The 21,478-nt window shown below is 46.3% G+C and overlaps 1 protein-coding gene across 2 annotated transcripts in view; it reads right to left on the reverse strand.

Moving 5' to 3' along the window:
• The window catches only part of CADPS (calcium dependent secretion activator), a 173,426-nt gene that overhangs the window by 118,622 nt on the left and 33,326 nt on the right, over positions 1–21,478 (reverse strand). The window lies entirely within an intron of this gene.

Raw genomic sequence — 21,478 nt, forward strand, 5'->3', positions numbered from 1 at the left:
ACTCCAACCACTCTTCAGACCCTTCCAGAGTCATTTCGGCCTCAGTACAAAGCTAGAAACATGCTGTGATGGCTGGCAGTGGGGCTGCTCCACCCATAAGCGCAAAACCAAGCTCAGCCTGGTGCTACACCTCACCATTTTGGTTCATTTCTTGTAAATGTGACTCCACAGAGGATGGCTGGCTCTCCCATCCAAGCGCCCTCTTCTGGCTATTCTGGAGGAAAGGGGCAACTCAAGAATCCAAGGTTAGCACCCATAAATCACTTTCTGAAAGCCCATCTTTGCCCCTTTTTGAAATACTGCCTATAGACAGCGACTTCCCAACCTGTGTCTTAACCAGCCAGGGTTCAAGGGCTGATCCTTTTGGCCACCAGCAAACAGCACTGCCACCAGCTGCTGTACGTTAGCGCTGCTGTGACAGCCACGCATAAATGAGGTTTAAATGCTGGTCTGGGGTTGCTCTCACCACCTCCCTGTGTTTTATCCTCCTCCGGAGACAAACTGCTTTACAGAACAGAGCAAGGCTGGTGCAGTGCAGTCTGGAAAGCTACAGCCGTGGCAACGACAAAAGTTTCAGTTCTCAGGCTGATGAGTTACGAGCAATTCTGTTAGAGCTTCCCAAGTGTGCAGACATATCTTGCTTTCCCCCAAACCAGCATCTGCCCATGTAACCTGTGTCCTCTTGCAAGACATGCTCACTCCTGTGTGGAGCAGTGGGCATGCAGGAGGACATCTGCAAATTGCTTCAGTGCAGATTTTCCAAAGAGATGACGTTCATTGCAGCTGAGATTGGGGGGAAAATACATTTTGATCATTTTGAAAGCCTCCGTTACAGCTTTAATTAAAGCAGGAAAATGACACAGTTTAGGACCCTGATCCAAATTCCACTGAAGCTTCAATGATCTCTAGTAGCCACCTCAGTTTCACTCACTGCAGCTCAGTACACCTTTCACAACCTGCCACTCTCACCTCCATATTCTCGATCTCCAAAGCAGTATGGAGCCATAAAGCACAGCTTCCTCAGCAATTCTACTAAACAAAAGCATCACATTACTGATGCTCGCACATCGGTGATGTGATAAGGTGCTCAATTAAAGGGAGGAAATGCACAATTCCAGACTTCCATATCTTTGCAGCTCTAAAAAAGGGGGCATTACTCGAACTCCATCCGAGCTGCAATAATTGAGGCTAATCACACATCACCCAAAATAGCTCAGACGTCAAATATAGAAACCAAGGATGCTGCTTTGGAGATGTTTTGCAGTATGATAATGAGCCAGAAAACTGCCTCTGACTTTCTGTACTTTCTTGATTTTGCAGAGGTTTTGCAGTGATGCTACAGGTGCAGCATAGGAAGTTCCGCACAAACATGCGCAAGAACTTCTTTACAGTGAGGTGACGGAGCACTGGAACAGGCTGCCCAGGGAGGTGGTGGAGTCTCCTTCTCTAGAGATGTTCAAGACCTGCCTGGATGCCGACCTGTGTGACCTGCTGTAGGGAACCTGCTTTGGCAGGGGGGTTGGACTCGATGATCTCTGGAGGTCCCTTCCAACTCCTACAATTCTGTGATTCTGTGATTCTGTGAGGTGTCAAAAACTGTGTCGTGCGGAGATCTGACCGCAGATTACTCCTCTTAGGAGGCAACAAACTCAGCACCCTGCAGCAGCAGCTGGATGGGCACCACACTCCTCCCCAGAGCTACGGGCTGCCAAGCTGGTAACCGAGACTTCAAGGAAACAAAGAGTATTTCCAGGCTGTATTTTCAATGACTCTGCAAAACAGCTCCACAGCAAGAACTCATCTGTCGGAAAGTGATGACAAAGAAGCTCAGCGACAGCCCATGACAGCCAACAGAACGTCTCCCACTTGTTGTGCAAGGAGCAGGGTGAGGCTGCAATCCCCGTGTGCTCCCACAGCTCAGTCACTGCTCCTGCTGACATCAAAGCACACCACGTACGTTTTACACAGCCATAACACTGGAGAGGGCTATTAAAAGAGCTGTGCTGGTGCCCATAAAACATACTCTGCTCGTGAAATCAGGTACGGGGCGAATGTAATCCATGCTATCTAAGCGATATCGAACACCCAAGGAGGGCAATGCAGACCCTAACGTCATTACAATCCGATTTCTTAACTAGAGAATGAGCTGTTTATTTCCTGCCATATGTATGCCCACTTTATATTCAAATACTTGACAGGCAAATACGTAAATGATTTACAGAGTCAAGGAGAAATTGAATTAGTTTCATTCTGCATTATGACTATGCTATGGGTATGCTACGAATAAAGCAAGGAAATAAATCAGAAGGTTGCCCCAGTCAATTAAATGGGAAAAGTATTATAAATATCAGGATGTATATGATTTGTCAGATGTGCTGGGCTTTTCTTCAGCAGCACACCACAAATAGATGACGTACATAATTTGCAATTCTCAACTGATCATTACCCAACTGCCTGCTGGTAAATTAGATGTTTTCATATGTCTGCCCGCATACAACATTAGTTCTCTCTGCTTGCCCTGCAGAGATTATCAACGTCGGTGTAACAGTTGTTAAAGTAAAACAATAAAAATAAAATAAAATTATGCAGATTTGATTTCGAGTGGAGCCCAAAATCGTCCAGAATCACAGCTTGTCTGTCACTGAATGCATCGTGGGGTGTACGCCTACTTTTAACCACATGGTGACTGTTAACTGCAAGGAAAAGATCTTGCAAAAGACCATTTTATAAACTGCTAAATGTGAATAAATTTTAATGAGTGCTAATATGAAAGAAAAGAGGTTGAAGACCTTCATGATGGAGATGTGGCACTCCGGTTCGTGACTTAATGGGCATGGTGGGGATGCATTGGGGCTGGATGTGGTGGTCTCAGAGGTCTTTTCCAACCTTAATGGTCCTATGATTCTATGATGCAACTTGGAGCATGCAGCATTTAATTCTGGGCAAAACCAATCACCTGCATGCAGGAGAACCCCATGGCTTCCTCCACTCTGAAACAAATGTGCTGCAGAGCTTTGCCTTGCAGCATCCCAAGGGATGGCAGGTAGTCTTCGCTGCTCCTTTCAAAGGTGGAGGAGAAGGGAAACAAACCCATCTAACCAAGCCCTAAGATTTGCAGTAAGATGCACAAACTCTTCCCAGTCCATGCTGAAATTGTTTGCTTCCTCTGGGAAACACCTCCCTGCACTACCGGGCTGAGCCCTGTGATTTTTAAAGGCACAGCCCCGTCTCACCTCAACTCACCCCAGAAAAAGCCAGGAGCATTCCAGGGCAATAACAGTGTTAATGGAGACTTTACATTCCAGTGGTTTTGGAGCAAAGCGCTACAGATTTAAAGCCCCACTTAAGGCTTCAGTTTATCACCGCTTAAAGCCCAACAATTACGAACGCAGCCCTGGCTCCAAAAGCGATGCTGGGCTGCCCTGCTCCCTCCTTCATCCATCCCTATGCCCGGAGCCATTTCGCTGGGCTCGCCGCAGCGCGTGATGCCGCAGAGGAAAGGCTGAGCCTGGCGGACTGCAGTCTGCCAGCAGCGCGACCTAAAGCCACCCAGAGCTGTGCCACCAAGCGTGGATGGGGCTCTGTCCCCACAGACACACTCAATTCAAACACAACGCCGAACGTTTACAAACATTAGTGGAGCAGACCAACGCACCGTGCTCTCAGCACCGTGAAGCTCCTGCTTTTTAAACTGTCACAGCGAACAGCACCGCTGGAAATAGCTTTGTAGGATGCAACAAGGATGTGTAAGGACAGGAAGCGACGCGAGGTGCAGCCATCAGCCTGGCACTGACAGCACGCCCCACACAGTGACAGGTATTGTCGCCATAATTGTCATCAGCCACAGGAGAGGAGCCAGAAACCATTGAGACCATTTAACAGTAAAATCCCTCCCTGCCAGTCACTGTTAATGCTAACATCCCTTCCCAGCCAGAGGAGCACATGTTACCAAGTCACAATAAGTGGGGCTTGCTGAGGGTGTTCCCCTCCCTCTGAGGAAGGTTTCACTGTGGCTATGAGTGCAGCCATCCCCCTGCACCATACACTGCTGCAGAGCACAACGCAGTGCTGGAAAACCACATTCTAAATGTGCTGGCAATGCAGAGGCATGGGGATATGCTTTGTGCTGCATGAGGAATAAAGCCACTTTGATTTCTAGGTTCCTGACCCATGCTCTGTTGAACCCCACCCAGCCAAGACAAGGGAAGGTTACCGACACCGAGTAGCCGAACCTACTGATGTCCTCATAAAATAGTGAACTAAAACCAGCTCAGTGGTTGCACTGATTCTCCAACACATTGATTTAATGAAATGCTCCTCCCGTGACAACACGCGTCAAGCTCCTGGAAACCCTTTGAACACTGATCTGGCCACTCACCCACCCAAAATGCAGCCAGATCACTGTGCTATGTATTATGGTGCCAAAAGCCACCAAGAGGAAGACCCAGGCCTCTCACCCTTCGGCATGCCAGCAGCTATGTAGCTCAGTAAATGGTAGATTTTTCAAAGCAAACATGCTGGAGGTGAAGGTTGAACAAGAACACAACGTGGGTGACAATGTTGCAGCTTTGATGTGGAGCTTTAGGAGAGGTCTTTGTCTAGGAAAGGGAGGTTACACTTTGTAATGCACAACGAGAGAAAATGCTGAAAAATTCATAAGTCCCCTTCAATTAATAATTAATCAATCAGTCAAGGCTCACTAGTATCTGAGGTGTCTGGCACCATGGAGTGCTCCAGGACAAACCCCACATGCAACACAGTCATAACTGACCTGTAGCATCCTTTCCCAAGAAGAATTCCAATAACTAAAGAAATATTCTTTCCCATAAGGATCATCAAGCTCTCAGCTCAGCTGATACCTCAACTAGACTGCAGAAAGGGCTGCAGGCTCCCTCCCCACATGCAGGTGGGATGCCGTGCTCTCTTTCAATCAGGAGTGTGATGGATGTTAAACTGTCTCCTAGCTTACGTCAATAATACTCTGGGCAATATGCTAATCCTTTGTGCAGCAAATTGCAACCCAAAGCCTGCCAGCTGCCTTGGGATTTGAAATGAGAGAGGGAAAGGGAGCAAGGACAGTGTCCCAGGTATTGCCCACCTCTTGGGTCAGCTTAGAAGGGGCTGGGCATCAACACAGCCAGAATGTGGATCTGAGCACATCTTCCTTCCTTTCCAACTCATGATGGGGCTGGGGGTTGCTACAGGACTGTGTCCTATTTAGAAGGGCTCTGCAATGGCTGCGTCTTGGTGTGTCCGACTCACTGCATGCTTTTACTGTTGAGAGGGTCACTTGATGCACACAGGCAATCCCTTCTTTCAGGGACTGCAGCCAAAAAATGGATTGTCAAAAAGCAGCTGATCCTCATTTACCCACTACAGGCCCATGGATTAAAATGAAAGGGGAGATTTTTGTGATGGGGCCTCTCTGAAACCCTCTGGATTCAACAGTCTAACAACAAAGGGAATGCCTGCAGCTTGCTCCGGAAGGATCTCCAGAAGGGTGCTGAGGCAGTAGCTTTGCTCCAAACCCTAACTGGCACACTGGGTCAGCTCCACAGATGTCAAAAGATCTCTAGCCAGAAAGAAAGATATCTGAGTGCTGTGCCTTGCTCCTCCAGGAGAAGGATGTCCCTAAAACCATCTTCCCCTGCAGCAAAACCCTTCCCTGAAACCAGGGGCAAAGTTGCAAGGAATGTGTGATGAGGGGATTCTCTTCGAATTGGCCCTTGTAACCCTGCCTGTTAGCAGGGACAGAAGAATACATAAATAGCTGCCGCCAAAGGGAGAGGCTTTATAAGACAGCACCAGCCTTCTGCAAGCTGTTTTAAGACTGATGTGATTAAACATCAATACACCCCTGCACCACTGTGCAACAGTGATGCTCAAGGCTACCTCTCCTCTGACCAGTCAGACTTCCTAAAATCAGTCCTTTAGCCCAAAAGAAGTGCTAAATATTTCTAGTACAGTGTAAACTTCCATCAATCCAACTAATCACAATCTGCATCTATTACTTTGCCAACATTTGCTCCTAGGGCACAATATTTGTGATCAGAAAAAGTAGTAGAAACAAGATTTCAAGCAGAAAAGCTTCTGAGTTTCCAGCTGAAATCAACTTTCAAAAACTTTGGAAAAAGTCAAAAGAAATCCATCAACCCAGTGAAAAATTCCAATAACTCACTAGATATTTGAGAACGGGAGAGGTTTAACACTGGTTTAATTCTTGGCCAGGTTGTTTGGCAGTGAAACTGCCACGTGCCCAGATGGCTTTACGCTGGGCAAAGGCTGGTCAATGGAGGGTTTTTCTGTTGTTTGTAAATGCTACAGAATTCATTAAGCAAACCACCACGCAAGGTGACAAACTCCCTGCCCTTGCTGGAGCAGAGCCCTGCACCACTTGGCTCTTACACACACAAAACCTGACCTTCTGCAGGATGCCCATCGTTTCCAAATTCCTGGCCATTTGCTAAGCAGCTGCAGATCAGTGCCTGCTCCCTTTATCCCAGCAAGCTCCTGTGTTACTCAGTGAACCACCGCTGCTGTAAGGAAGCAAAGGGTCCTGAGGGGAATTGATTTAAAACAGCACAAAGGACTTGCACCATTTGGTTAGGGCTGGTGCTTTCCCCTCTAAGAGAAATCTCATTTCACAGCTCATAAGCTTTGGGACTGTGCTAGAAATGCAAGTGAAAATATTCACTAGGATATACCAGCAGCCCCTCTCTGCTGAGTGCTGACTTCAATAGCAGAGCCATAAATTCTGCAGCTGGCTGGGCTTTTGCACATCATGTAAGCACACAACAGCCAGGCCCAAGCCCTCCATCTAAATGCTGCCTTGTTGAGAAATGCTTACCCCATCAGCTGAGCAGGTTTCCAACACGTTTTGGAGGAGCACAGCATTTCTGCAAGCACATACATGGAGAAGTGTAGAGGTTTCTCATGCCCTCCTTTGTGCTGGTGGCTTCATAAACAGAGGTGTCAGCCAGGCTCCCTGCATGGAAAGGCTTTGAAAAGGGAAATTTCCCCCCTCATTCCTCCCCTCAGCTATCTCAGTGTACCAGCACACTTCAACCCCAGCTTTGCAAGGATGCTCCGTGCTGCAAGGCTGGGAAAGGCTGAGGCAAGCAAACCCAGCGCGCAGCTTTCTGGCAGCTTGTGCAGAGATAGCTACAGATTTATGAGTGGTGATAAAACAAAATAAATGAAAAACAGATGCAGAAGAACAGAGAGGGGGAAGAAAAGGCACTGTCTCCCTTTGCAAACGTTTGGCAGGCCATTAAAAAAACCAAAGGGATGGGAAAACACTTCCACTCGAATGGCACAGCCTTCCAATCTGTCTCTAGAGAACTTCTGAACCCCACAAATCCCTCTGCAAGATCATCCATAAGAGGTGTACAACACTGAAAGGGCTTAAAAACTAAGCTGTCCAGAATCTCTTGACCTCTGAGCATGCCTTAATACTCACTGCTTATGTATTGCGTAAGGATGCTTTTAGGCCTGCCTGGGGCACATGCTGAGCTATGGCATCATGAAAGAAATCGGAGCTCCAAATCCGGAATCAGAGCTCATGCAGCCCAAGGTAGATTGTTATGCTTAGTCTGCTTGTGTTTCTTCATAGCTTAGCATTTTCAAATCGATTAATATGAAGGAAATAATCTAGATTTCTGACACATGACAATAAACTACTATTCAGTTCTAAATATTTTGTTATAGCTAGAATTATCTGCAATTAACTCATCCCAAACTATATGGAACAAAGATCTATGTATCCTCAGATCCCAATCCCTTGATTAGAATCGTAATTAATGGTAAATACAATGGTCACATAACTCAAAATGGGCTTCAGCCTCCGCAGTCAAAACAAAGCTGCAGTACATTGTCACTCAGTGGGATTAAGAGTGACACACTGAGGATGCAGGAACACCTCCAGAGGTGTCTGCGTAACCTGTAAGGCCAGGTTAAGAATCTCACATAGGAATTCACACCACCTTAACAGCTTCACCTAATAGGCTAATAAAAAGAAATTCCTGTTTTTAAACAGAAGCAATGCTTTTAGCCATGCAACAATCGCTAATTTATCACTGCATTTTGGAAAAGCCACCTCTCTTTAAAATAATTAGCATTCACCTGGTAGCTTCCCTCCATCTCCACCATGGCACGTGGCCTTGGTTCCCAGTCCATCAGCAAGAGGCTGCGAGATAAGGGAGGGCTGGGGCTGCTCCTGCCTGACAGCACCAACCTTGTGTCTGCCATAACAGAAAATATTAACTCCTGCTGCAAATATTATACGAAGTGAGATGCAATTAAGAGATCTGCAATTGAAAATCAGCCACCTAAAAATTCAGCCGTGCAGACGGCGTTAAATATAACTGCAGTTATTGCAAGGTAATTCAAATAGAGATAATAAAGCAGCAACAGCAAATGGCAGTCGATCACATCCCATTGTTAACACCCTTCTCCATGGGGAAAACTATCAGGTGAAGCTTCTGAGCTGCTCTGCAGTGTTGGGGCTGTGGGGCTGGGACAGTGCCATATCTCTACTGTTCTTCATCACACATCCCAGGTTGGGCCAGTCCAGCTGTGTCACACTCCAAGACACAGCAGTACTGTGGGAGAGGGAGAGGCAACTACATCCCGTGAGTCCTGGAGGGGCTAGGATGATGGGGCAGGCCCACAGTCCACAGGACCACCTGCAAAGGGGCCTCCTGTGTGTTACACCCCACACTGCACCTTCTCACATTGCCTTTGTCCTCAGCAGCCAAGGATGTGCTGGCAGGAGATGGCCCTGGGATCTTCTCCTGAGCTATCTGCCACGTTCATCACCTTAGAACTTTTGCTCTCCTGACATCTCATGAGCTGAGATGGATCATAGCTTAGCTGGGATTGCAATTCATACAGTAATTTGTTGGCTGTGACTAAGTTTTACTTACTGCCATCCCAAATGACACGTCTTTGCAGATTGAGAGGCCTTACCAGATCCACTCCTCACCAGAGCGAGCTTCTTGAACAAAAGACGGATTGATTTAGGACAGAACATAAGGTGGGTGATGGGTCAGGTCTCACTGTAACTCTTCCAGGTATCTCATCTGAAAGGAGCTCTCTGACCTCCTGCTTTTCGAGGAAATGCTGCTTACTCTGAGCTACATTCAGCATGGCGTGACCTCCTTCCTTTGAAAATGTTACCAGGGCAGAAGGCTTTTGCTTACAGAGTGAAGGAAAAATATATTAGATCCTGACAGTACAGCATTACACTTTCTGCTGCTGTTGAGGTCTCCTGACACTTCCTGAACAGCAGTGCATTGCAAAAATCAGGTGAAAATCTTCTCCCTGAACACATTTCATCTGTATTCCATCCTCCGCCTTCTCCTTTAAACTCCTGTGGAGGGCAACACACTTCACACGCAGGAAGAACAGGTAAGAGAGTGCAGAATATGCAGCTGGAATCCGGATGCAGAGTGCAAATGTGCCTGTTGATCCACGGCGTTCATGCTGCCCATCTCCAATGGCAGCCGCATCTCCTCTCAGACAGAGAAAAATCACCGAGGAAGAGATCAAAGGGAAGAGAAATGCTTGGAGCATTCTCACAGGATTTGGTGTTTTTTGCATTTTGCACTGCAACCATGTCAAAACTGTGCGGCGATAGTCAACCTGTTACTTCAAATGAAGGTATCATTGGGTGCTACAGGCTATAAAATTGTGGCAGTGTACACAAACAGAACCTACCATCTCAAAACCCTTTCCTCCACTTCTCTCTATTAATCAAGTTGCTTGCTAAAGCAGATTTATGGAAACCAAGGGGCTGCAGAAAGTACCCAGGGCATAGGGATAAATATTGAGTGCGTGCAACCATCCACGGGGTCAGACAGCTCTCCTTGCTGCATCTCCATGCTGAAAAGCAATTCCCTCGGTGTCCTTCTCTCCCTCCAGCTGCAGCTACGGGGAAAAATAATAGGGACTGCAGCCCAAACACTGTGAGCTGTTGAGAATGGTGCAGTGAGAGAACTCTTGCTGGGCAATGGCACAGCTGGGAGAGGTGCAGGGACATGCCCCATGCTTTGCAGATGCAAAGGAACGAACTGCAGACCATGCCACAGCCCTACGTGGAAACAAAGAGAATAAATGAATCATCCTGCTTGCTGGCTGAGCGAAATCCAAAGATGTCCCCACCCCCTCAAAATGCATTCGTTTTCAGACTGTCTTCCTTACTATATTTTCTGTGATCTAAAAAAAAAAAAATATTTCATTCTGTTTCTGAAACGTTTAGACCTGTCCCCAGTTTTTCTTTTCTAAGCTTGAGAACGGAGATGAAGCATTCCTGAAACAATTCAACTGATTCCTTGAGTATCTCCAAAGCTCTTAATTCATCTCAGATTTGCATGAGCTGCTACAAACAAGCTGTGCCTGCAGAGATTGTTCCTCTCAGCCCTGCCCCCTTGCATCTTAATGTTTAGGGATGTGGGGGCCAGGCTTGGCCACAACTTACAAAAAACTTTGTTGCTGCACACAGCTGGGATGGTCTCCCCAAGACCACCGCTTGCTGGTGTGCCTGTATCTGCTCCTGCTTTCCCTGCTAAGCTGACAAAAGGGGCATGAGTATCCTGTCCTCAAGATGCAGGTGAATGATGGGGGAGATCCAAAAGATGGCCCTGGGCATGCTGGGGTTACAGGGTGCCCCAGGGCTGGAAAGGAACAACAGCTGCCTATGCTGCAAAGCACCACTGATAACAGAAGTGAGACTGCCTGTTCTGTATTCCACTGGGAAAAAGCAGCAATCCTCTTCCAGCTTCTCTGAAACCACCTCCCACCTGTGACAGACGTGTGCTTCCCATCAGGTGAAGTGAATAGAGTGGGCTGAGAAAGCAGCCTTGCTGGGCCAGATGCTGCCTTGGATAAGATCAATTGAAGAGGGGATGAGATGTAAGTGTGAGAGGGATAAAATGGGCTAAGCAGAAAACCCACCCTACCCTCTTCATGTATTTATTTTTCCTCTCCACCTTAAGCTGTTTGCAGAGCACCTGGCTGTGCCATCACACCTCACCCCACTCACTGCCAGTCTAACACCATCCACAGGCAAACATGAGCCCAGCACAAAGCAGCTGCTGCTCCCCATGAGCAGTGCTCCTTCGACAGCAGCACTGGGAACATGCTGTGCAGTGTCTTGTGGCCAGGGCTGGCAGGGAAAGCACTTCCCATCTGCACCCCAATCATCATGCAGAACTGCTCAGGTGCACACTGCTGGCAGCTCTCTTGCCTGCACAATGACACACGCTAGGAACATGCGTCATCTGGACTAGATTTCATGTCTAGTCCAAAATGTACAACAAATAACTATTTGCACAGCACAAACCTTGTAACTTCTGCTTCTGTGCAGATGGGAATCTGTAACAAGTTTAATCTGGCAAAGCAGTATCCTCTCCTGCATAACGCCCATAAAACAGCCTGTAGTTGCTACATAAAGGCTGTATCTTGCAATCAAACTTATCTACAAGAGCTTATCTACTAGAAAAACACATGGTGTGTGCCTTCAGGAGACAGAAACTGCAGCAACCTTTGTTCCTCCAGCACTGCCTGCCCAGGAGCACAGCTGGCACCTCCCTGCCTGCACCCTGAAGGATGTCCCTGTGTGTGTACATGCGTGGTTCCAGACTGCTGTGAACAGATCCCATTGCCTCAAGCCATTTCCCCGGGTAAGTCAAACTTCCTTCCCCTTTCACGTGACTCTTAAGCCTTTCCAATACAGTTCTATAGCACGGATCTCATGTTCTGATGCAGAAGTAGAGAGAGGTCTTCCTACCACATTAGAGACGGACAACACATCCCCCATTGTTATCTAGGGTGACCATGCTGAGGGCAGGCCAACTCAGATCTAATAGAGTCTGTCCCTGTTGACTTCCAGTTACATCTGGCTTAATGCTGTTTACACCTTTTCCAGCAGGACATCACCTGACCCCATCATCTCCTCTGCTCACCAGCCCTTCCTGCTAGCTGCAGCCTCCACACAGCACTAACCCACACAGAAAGTTTTGTTACTGATGATTCTTATGAACTCTCTGCCTTTGGACAGCAGCGATTTACTTCTAATCCATGTCTAGCATCCAGTAATTTCATGCAACAGTGGAGAGAGCTCCCGTTCTGCTGTGCACACTGGTGCAGCACGAAGCCATGCTGAGGCAGGCTGCCTGCATTCCTGGCCTTGTATCCCACACTGCCCTGACTCTGCTCTGCCTCTGTCGCTGCCCCTCCACAGCTGAGATGCAGTCTGAGGGATGCAGCTGGATGGTCCTTCCAGCTGAAGCCATTCTGTGATTCCCCAGACTGCTAACTAGAATGCTACAGCCTCACAGTGGGCCGTACTCTGACATGACAAATCCATTAGTTTTGCAGGTATGTTTGGGAGAAAAATAGATACTTGATATTGCTTATGTTTTTAGACCTACAAGGGATGAAACTGCAACTAGCATTATGATAGGAAAGTTTAATGATCCCAATTATCTCTTTGGATGTATCTTTGCCTCTTCTCATCCACACAAATAAAATTTCTACCAGCTGCCAGGCACTCTCACCTGTTTTGCAATCGCCATAGGTAACTGCAGAACAGATTGACCAGGCAGTGACCCTGAACAACTGCCTATGTTAAGTGGCAATAAAGAAGAGCAGAAGTTGCAGGGCTGGCAACAGAGAAGCCCAGGAAGGGGCAGGGCTGTGTGTGCTGGAAATGGGCTCTAGCAGCATCCATGGGAGGGCCCCAAGGCATCCCTCAGCATCCTCCTCTTTTGAGGACCATGCTGTCAGTGGGGACTCCCTAAGGGAAGCTGTTGCACCGGCCTCAAAGAAACCATGCAGGCCTCCTCATAATACTGCAGATGTTAATGAGAGCATGTGCTGCTGTACACTTGCAAGCCATCACCATAATTTATCACAGACCCTTGATAGCCCATAAGCCATTATTTATAGCGTTTTGCTCTTCGCTAATCTAACCTGTGTTATCCCCTCCAGCTTTGTTCACCCCAAGCAGATCCAAAACAAGCTGCTTTCCCTTGACCTGACAGCCACTCTCCTCCACAAAGTTATTTTGGAATCATTTAGGCAGTGGCAGTCACAGCTCTTTCAGCTAATTTACCCTCAATTGCTATTTAACCATCTGAGCACAACCGTTCCCAGCCAAAATCTACTGCGAGGAAGGAAAAGGCCAATTGAAGAGAAAATACACGAGCAGAAAGGTGAATGAAGAACCGAATTGGAAAACGATGGAAAAGGCTATTTTCTATATTTTTGAGAATTTGGGTATGCACAGAGAGGGAAGAGACTCCAAGCCACGAGGAGACAGCAGGGACAGTGATGAAGGAGCTGCAGTGCTGATAAGCTCCACGTGAAAGAAAAAAAGAAGGCTGAGATTTAAAATGATTTTAGAACAAAATAAAATACTGCAATTGGCAAATAATATTCTCATCAGACATAACGGCCTCACCAATTTAATTAATGTGCCAATAATTTCACCATGAAACCGCATCTCGGTTTTGCGGCTATTTTTATCAGTTCTGTTCTCAGCTCTGCACACACGTAAGGCTCCTGGAAGTCAAGCACATGCCTGCAGTTATTTCACCAGTGTTACACAACACCAGCTTGGCAGCTAACCAGCAGAAATATCAGCGGGACAAATGACTGGTGTTAAGAACAAGTAAGAGATCATTTAATTACTCCACTATTACAATGTTACACTTCAAACCGCCCACAAGACTTTCTCACTGCCTTCTCTGAACTTAGCAAGGTGACTAATGAAGCTACTTAGGCTTAAAAACCTTCCCCAAAAGCCAATGGCTCAGGGTCAGGTGTAGTGCCACGTTGCGAGGTGAGGCTCACTTCCTTGCGGTAACTCAATGGCAAACGCCCACAGTACCCAGATCTACAGCATCCATGGATGGGCAAAGCACACAGGTCCTCCAAGTCCAACCTATTGCTGGCTGCTTGACTCCTAGAGCTGCATGCATTTCTCTCACCTTTTAACTCTCCCCATGCTGTGTGAACTTCAGCTCGATACTGCCTTTAATATCAAAATACTTTTTGGAAAGGAAGGCTGCTATGCCATCATTCCCTCACTGAAACAAGGGGATGTGACTGCTTTCTCCCTTTCATTGCTGACTGCAACGGCTTTTATACGAAGGCTACACAAATGAATGATGAAGATGATGGTGTCATCACTACATCCCTCCCAGCTTCTTATTGCCACCTTTTGCTGAGATAAAAGAACTGGGCAAAAGCTACAAGACACAAAGACCCATAATCACGCCTGCTAGGAGACATCACTTCCTGCATTACACAGTGAAGCCTCTTTGATGGAGGCCTGCAGTTTTATAGAACACTATCAGAGCTGCCTTTTCAACACGAGAGGCTGTATTTTAATGTCTTGCATTGAATTCCCCATTGAGCTGTGCTCTAATTTCTCACAAAACGAGCAGGATCAGATGATCCAGAAGAACATAGGATATTGAATACGAAAACTCAACACTGAAAGTGTGGTAAAGAGCAGCTTATGTAAGTTGCATTCCCTTTAGGTAGGGATATTGACACTGAGCCCCTGAGACGCAGGAAATTCACTTTGTTGATAACTTCCCAATTTGTAGCCTGCTCAGTGGGAACAAATATGTGCCCGTTTAGGCATCTGTCTGAAGAAATCCTTGACCTCTCATTTCTCTTAAGAAATACACCTACTCTTTATTTTTATTTTGGTTCTTTTTAAGATGCAGACCAGAAGATTAACCCAGCAGTATTTCATATTCATGCAGTGCTTTCTATGGCCAGATCCGTCTGATTTCCAAAGTACTTCTGAATTAAAATGACATTGTCTATCACATCCCAAGCTGTGGCATGAAATGTTTGTCATGTAGCACAGCAACACCAGTAGTCTGAAGAATGAAATGCAGAGAGTGGAGGAAAGAACTGGTGAATAACTTTTTGGTTTTAAATAATTCTCTTTTCTGCAATACTGAACACCATATGGGTTGCAAAGGGGAAGAGGCAGCCTTGGAGAAACCATTTCTTTCAGAAATGAAGATTAGAGAAAACACAGTAAAACATTAATAAGGAACTTTCAAAATATTCAGTGAGCAGATGACGTATGTCACAAGAATGATCGCTCTATTTCAGACAATAAAAAGGAAATTGAAAGAGAATTGTGTGGCATTAGGCTGCAGCAGCTCAGAGAAAAGCAGCCCTGATGCTCAGATAAAATATTTCTGGTGGGAATGAAGACCATGGACTTCTGGATATTTCTGGTGGGAATGAAGACCATGGAGTTCTGGCACCAGCCTCCAGCACAGCCACAAAGAGCCATTGCTACACATCACCTCTGCTACACGTCACCACTGCCCACGTGAAAGGCACTGAGAGTCTCCTGGGAAAGCGACAGGATTTCTGTGATAAAATACACATGTGAGGATTGAAAGAGCTGCAAAGTACTGAGATTTTCATGGGGAATTCAAATTAAAGACCTACGAGCAAAATTAAATTCTAGCCACTGCATTGTTTTTCTAGTTAAAAGGAAGAGAGAGGCATTAACATAGTGCAGGGTCATGCACCAGTTATGTCTTATTAAGTATTCCAGCCTTCCTCAAGTTAAGCATTCCATATGGGTTCTTTTGCAGTTAGCAGTTAGTTGCTTAAAGAGAGAGAGGTCTGGATAACACCCCTTCTGTCTCTGAAGGCCTCCTGGGCTGATTGACAGGAACATGTACTGCAGGGAACAAATGCTGCCGAAATAAAAAACAAGACTGCTTTCTCAGAAGGGAGCCAGTGGGGTCATTCCTTTGTCACGTCTTCTGCTCGCCATCTTTGGTTGAGGGAAAGACAAAGAGGAGGGGTGACATTTTCCTTTCCTAATAAAAACACAAGGCATGCTGAGGAACTTCTTTTTACTTCTGATGGCTTGCTCTGAGCCCAAAGCTAGAGCAATGAGGGATGGCTTGAAATAAACATGATATTTTGAGAGGTGAGACCCACCTTCAGGAACCAGGCCACGTGGAAGCCCAACTCAAAATCCTCCACAAAACTCACTGCAGTTAAATTCTAGACTGCTTAATGGGAGATCAGTGATAAAATGTCTATTTTTTAATTACTGCCTTTTGTCACCATACCCAACCATTTTTGAACAGGGTTTGTCTTGGCTTTGCCCTGGGCAGATCCACGGGGTGTTGAGAGGATGTGGAGATCATTAGGGCTGTCAGTGTAAAGAGGTTTCCCTGAATTCAGTAACCTCTCCATTTGCTCCCCAACTTTTCACCAGCAGTTTCCTCTCTGCCAACACAAAGGGAAGCACCTTTGTAATGTCTATTTTGCCATCCCAAATCTCCTCTCCAATGAAATGCTTTCAAGTTACATTTCCCTTATATCGTCACATTTAATGATGCTCAAAAACTTCTCCTGTTTCTCTAGCTTCTGCAAAACCCTCCCCAGTGCTTCAGCATCTCCCTGCATACAGCTGTGCCAGGGAAGGTCCACTTTCCTGCCCTCCCATGGGCTCTGATCTGCTCCTGTGACAAAGCTGAGCACTGGAAGCTGCCAGGCAGCAGCACAGGCAGAAGGCACTGACACAGTTCTCCCAGTTAAAAATCTGAGGATGAAAGTGTTACCCTTCCCAGAGCTCTCTGCTAGCCTGCACGTGTCAGCATCAGCAGATCAGCTTACAATTCAGTCCTTTGGATTTTTTTCCCAGCTGGTCCTACTAGATGGCAGGAATAGGCTGCTTAGCTTAGTCTTTCCCAAATGCAAGGTGGTGGCAAGGAATCGGAATGATATTAATAAGTATGCATTTGAAATGAAGCTTCTGATTCGGTGAAAAAAAGTCAGTCTGGCTAAGAAGCAGGAAAGTCATGCCAACAAATAGATTGCCGGTGAAAGAAGAGAATTAGCAGTCCCTAAATAGAGAGGTTAAGGTAGATTGAAAATGTCAAGCCATTGATATTTCATAAGGTAACCATGGTTATTTTATGCATTCCTTTGCAGCATGAATGCAGTTGATGAGAAGTATTCATGGGCCAATTGAAACAAAAATAAAACTGAAGAGATATTTCAGTGGTAATCAGTCCACAAAGACAACAAAGAACATTCTGCTGACACCACACCACAGAAAAACCCTCACTAAATAGAAGAATAAAAAAACACTTTCACAAAAGGATGAACATCTTGAAAATCACCCTCACTTCAACCCTAATGTACCTGCAGGGATCAATACTGCTGAGTAGGACAGATCTGGTGTGATGCATGAAGCTGCCCACGTGGCCCTCTGGATAAAGCACAACTGTAATTTAATTTGCACGAGCTGTTGGAAATGCAGAGGGATGCTGCAGTCCCTCAGTGCTGCCCATTGACAGTGTCACTAACAGGCTGTGTGTGTTAGTCCTCTCTGCTGCAGCTTGAGATAATTTGCGTGCTTCTTCCATTAGAGCAGCAAGCTCTTGGTCACACTTGCCTTGTTGGCTGGGGTCACCAGTCACTGGGATGACAGGAGAGGGCATCAGGGAGATCAGAAGGGATGCAGGACAGGGAATGGTAAAGACGTCCACTTGTGACAAATGACTGTGTGCTCCATTAAGCAAATCAAAAAGAACTTTGTCTTGAATGAGCCCTGTGGGTTTCAGCAGCAAAAACATTTTGTACCCCAGAAGAGAGCTGAAATGAGAGGCTGCTACTATGAGCCCAGAGCCTTTATGGATACCAAAACCTCTCCCTGCCCCTTGAATAACTTGCTACAGCAAGCCACCAGTGACTGCTGACCTTTTGGTGGAACAAGTGACATCTGGCTTTGCTGCAGAAAGGCACCCGTACCCATCTGCCAGGGGGTGGCATGGGAAGGACTCAGCACAGAAGACTTCTCTAATCCCATAAATATCTCTGGTGAGCATCAGAAGCAAGTGACTCATTTTTCCCCTGCAAGTTTTCACTATTGTTGCATGACATTATAATTTCCCTGCTAAACATCTGCTCTATGGATGTATCCTAATCTGGTTTCTGTAAAGGGACTGTAAAACCAGAAGATGTTCATAGTGGGGCCAGAACTTGAAGTTCCTAGTGCACAAAAACATACATCCCAACTGGCAGCTAACAGGGTTAAAACACCCTCTGATTAAATGAAAGTATCTTTAATTAGTTTAATTGACCATGCCTCAGCCAAGACCATCTGCTCAGCAGCATTTGCCTTCTCTTTGCAGGAGCGATTGATCAGCCATAGCTGGAGAATACAGCATTAGGCTGCATCAGATTTATTTTGTTTAATAGAAAAGCTAATTTGCTTTAAATTTAATTACAGGGGCCAAGATTGCTCTCTCAGTCCATTACAGCAGAGAACATGGGCTGACCCTACAGCTAACAAACCCACACAGGCGTCCTTACACGTCCTGCACAGACCCAACACCCAGTGCTGCACAGACTGCCCTGGCACAGACTGACTGATGCATTTTCCTCTCCAAAACACAGCAGTGATGTGACACACACCAGGCCAGCAGCACTGCCCTCTGCCACCACATCCCTCCATCACCTGCTTTACCCCCAGTTCTCAGCACCTCCTCCCTCCCATGCAAACACAGCTCTTCAAAGCAAAAGAAGGGCAATTTCCCTTCTTCTTGAGTCGCTGTGTGCATCCGCACTGCACTATTACAAAGGGGGAAATTCCATTCACTTCCCAACGCTTATTCCTTTTTCAATTTCTCATCCAGCCCTAAATCATGGCTGTCCTTCAGAGTGGCTGCAGCTGACAGGCACACTGTGGCTGCCATGGGCTGCTACAAGAGTAATTACAACCCTGCAGAAGGCTCTGGGCTGCCATTTCTGTTTCCATGGAAATAAATACTGAATTACTGAAAACAGAGTATCATGCTTTATGGATTTTGAGGCTTTTGATCGTCTTGAAAGCCCCTCAGCCCGTTTTTGTTGGCGGCAGCTTTGTTCTAAGGGAGGCAGGGGGATGACGCTGCTGGTGCAGAGATCGGTGGAGCGACCAAAAGGTGTTTCATAGGAGTGAAAGGGGGTAGGAAAAAAGGAAATGGGCTCAGGCCAATGCTCTGGGCCTTGGCAAAGAACACAGGAGGCCCTTGGCTCTGTGCCATCATCTGCTGTGCCCTTTGCAAGGGTCAACAGAGCTAGCACTAAACATCCAGCACACTACTGATGGCCATTTCATAGACTTTGAGCTCCAGAATGAAGCTAAAATGAAAAGGAACTGCTCTCTGTTCTCCAAAATTCTCACACGGGGAGCAGAAAATAGTGATCTGATGCTAAAAAGCATCCCTGAAATGAAGGCACAGATGCCCACAGACAGGTAACCCTATGCTGTGTGCAATGACCCTGGGCTCAGCCCTCATTGCAAGGTGTGGCTGGGAATTTTTCATCAGAAAAGAGATAAGCGCATGGTTCTGGGAGGAGACACAAACTAAGCTTTCAATTCTGAGGTCAGCCTAACCTTCATCCTGCTGTCTGTGTTGCTGAAGGCCTCACATTCTGCCCCAATGTGTTCCAGCCCTGGAACAAAGCAGACAACATCCTCCAAGCACTACCACAGCATCTCTGCCAACAATCACCCTCAGGTCTCAACACACCACACTGAAATCAGGTTCAGGAAAACCAACTGAATGGAAGAGATGAATTGTAGAATCATAGAATCGTCAAGGTTGGAAATGATCTCTACAGCCATCTAGTCCACTCACTTACCATCAATACTGCCTACTGACCACATCCCTCAGTGCCACATCTCCATGGCTCAGGAGCAACTCCAGGGACAGTGACTCCACCATTCCCCGAGCAGCAGTGCCAGCGTATCACCACTCTTTTGGATTAGAAGATTTTCCTAATATCCAGCACAAAAGGATGAAGGATGAGTAGAAGGAGAGATACCACTGTAGCGGATCATCTATAACTCTGAATTGAGCTAAAATCAAATATTTGATCTGGGACAGAAATTCTAAATATCTTTTCTATTAGTAGCTCTGGAACCAATTTTTTTGGCAAGGGAGCTTTCTGCTCTGTGAGAGATGTCAGCCTGCAGACACAGCATCCTAATTCAGCTGGATAAATAAAAGTCATAACAGTGCATTCCAGTTTTGAGCCAGCTCTGGCTGGTAAGATTTGGGTTGAAAAGCTTTCTAGCTGAGATCACAGGTCCTTAAAGCACACAAAATAACTGCAGAGAAGAGTGGCGTTGATCCCTTTAGGGGCTTGGTATGTGCTCTGTGCTGTACCACACACACATGCATGCAACTTACACCCACAACCCAGATGGACAGGAACAGATGTTGAAAGAACGTAACCTTCAACCATGCATTACTATGTATTACTCAGCAGGTTGACATACCTATATTCAGCTACTTGTTTCTCATTCTAAGGGAATTAGGTGAAATTGGAAGGTTAGCACAGACATTTTTCAGATAGAACAGAAATGCCATGGAATGCTTCAGGCCTTGGGAGGAAGAGAAAGCCTGATTGTGCAGCCTGTGAATTCAGGCAATGCTGCAGGGACAGCCTGAGAGCCCAGTGCGGGCAGACAGAAGCACACAGCTTATCAGAGATTGGCTCTGGATGGGATCACTGCAGCTGGATTAACTGAACAGCACTCGACTGCATCTCCTCTTCAGTGTGTGCTAAAAATGACTTTCAGACACAGTATGAGATAGAGAAGTAAATCACTGCCCTACAGATGGGGAATAACAAGACCACAGCCTGATTTCCAGAGATGCTGTTGCAATTCAGCCATCAAAGTCAGTGTGAAATAGAGAGCTGGGCTGAAGGAAAAGCTGACTGCAGCAAAGAGCCGAGTTTGGAAATACCCAACACCTTAAAATAACATTTGTTTCTCCTGCATGACTCCTCCATAGCTCATCGCAAGGCCCAAGCCCTGAGTTTTGGAGCAGAACCCCAAACCTCCAACACCTCTCCCTCAGCAGAGACACCAACCCTGGTGGAGCAGAAACGCCAATCCACACTGCGCGTGTTATGCAAAACCAGAAAGCACAACTTCAGTGTCTCTGCATTATTTAAAACGCTCTAGTCAGAGGCTGTGCCTAACAACACTTCCCTCCAAATCCATTTTGCTACAGCACTGCTTCCCATCTTTGTTTCCTAAATGCTTTTCCAACCACATCAGCCCCTTATGCTGTCTCAGATCCTGCTGTATCATCTCTATCGCATTAAGAACTCACTCATCTCGTACCACCTGGCGATACTGCATTGAAAAAAATCCCTTTGGAAATCCTCCTCTTGCATAAGTGATATAATATTTCAGATGTGAACAGAAACACAGTCCCAGTGATGCAATCTTTATGCAATTAGTGAGTACGATGCAATAGGAGAGCACATAAGAGAAAAGCTCCTTGCTCCACAATGAACTTCAAGCAACTTTTTGGGATTCAGCACCATTCCTGCTCACTATTTCCCCTACCAACGTCTTCCTTTTGCTTAGAGTTTATCCACAAACAGAACACACAATGTATTTTGCTCTTCA

Source organism: Lagopus leucura, unplaced genomic scaffold (genome assembly GCF_019238085.1).
Source record: "Lagopus leucura isolate 7727_CA_CO unplaced genomic scaffold, USGS_WTPT01 Super-Scaffold_100028, whole genome shotgun sequence".
NCBI lineage: Eukaryota > Metazoa > Chordata > Aves > Galliformes > Phasianidae > Lagopus > Lagopus leucura.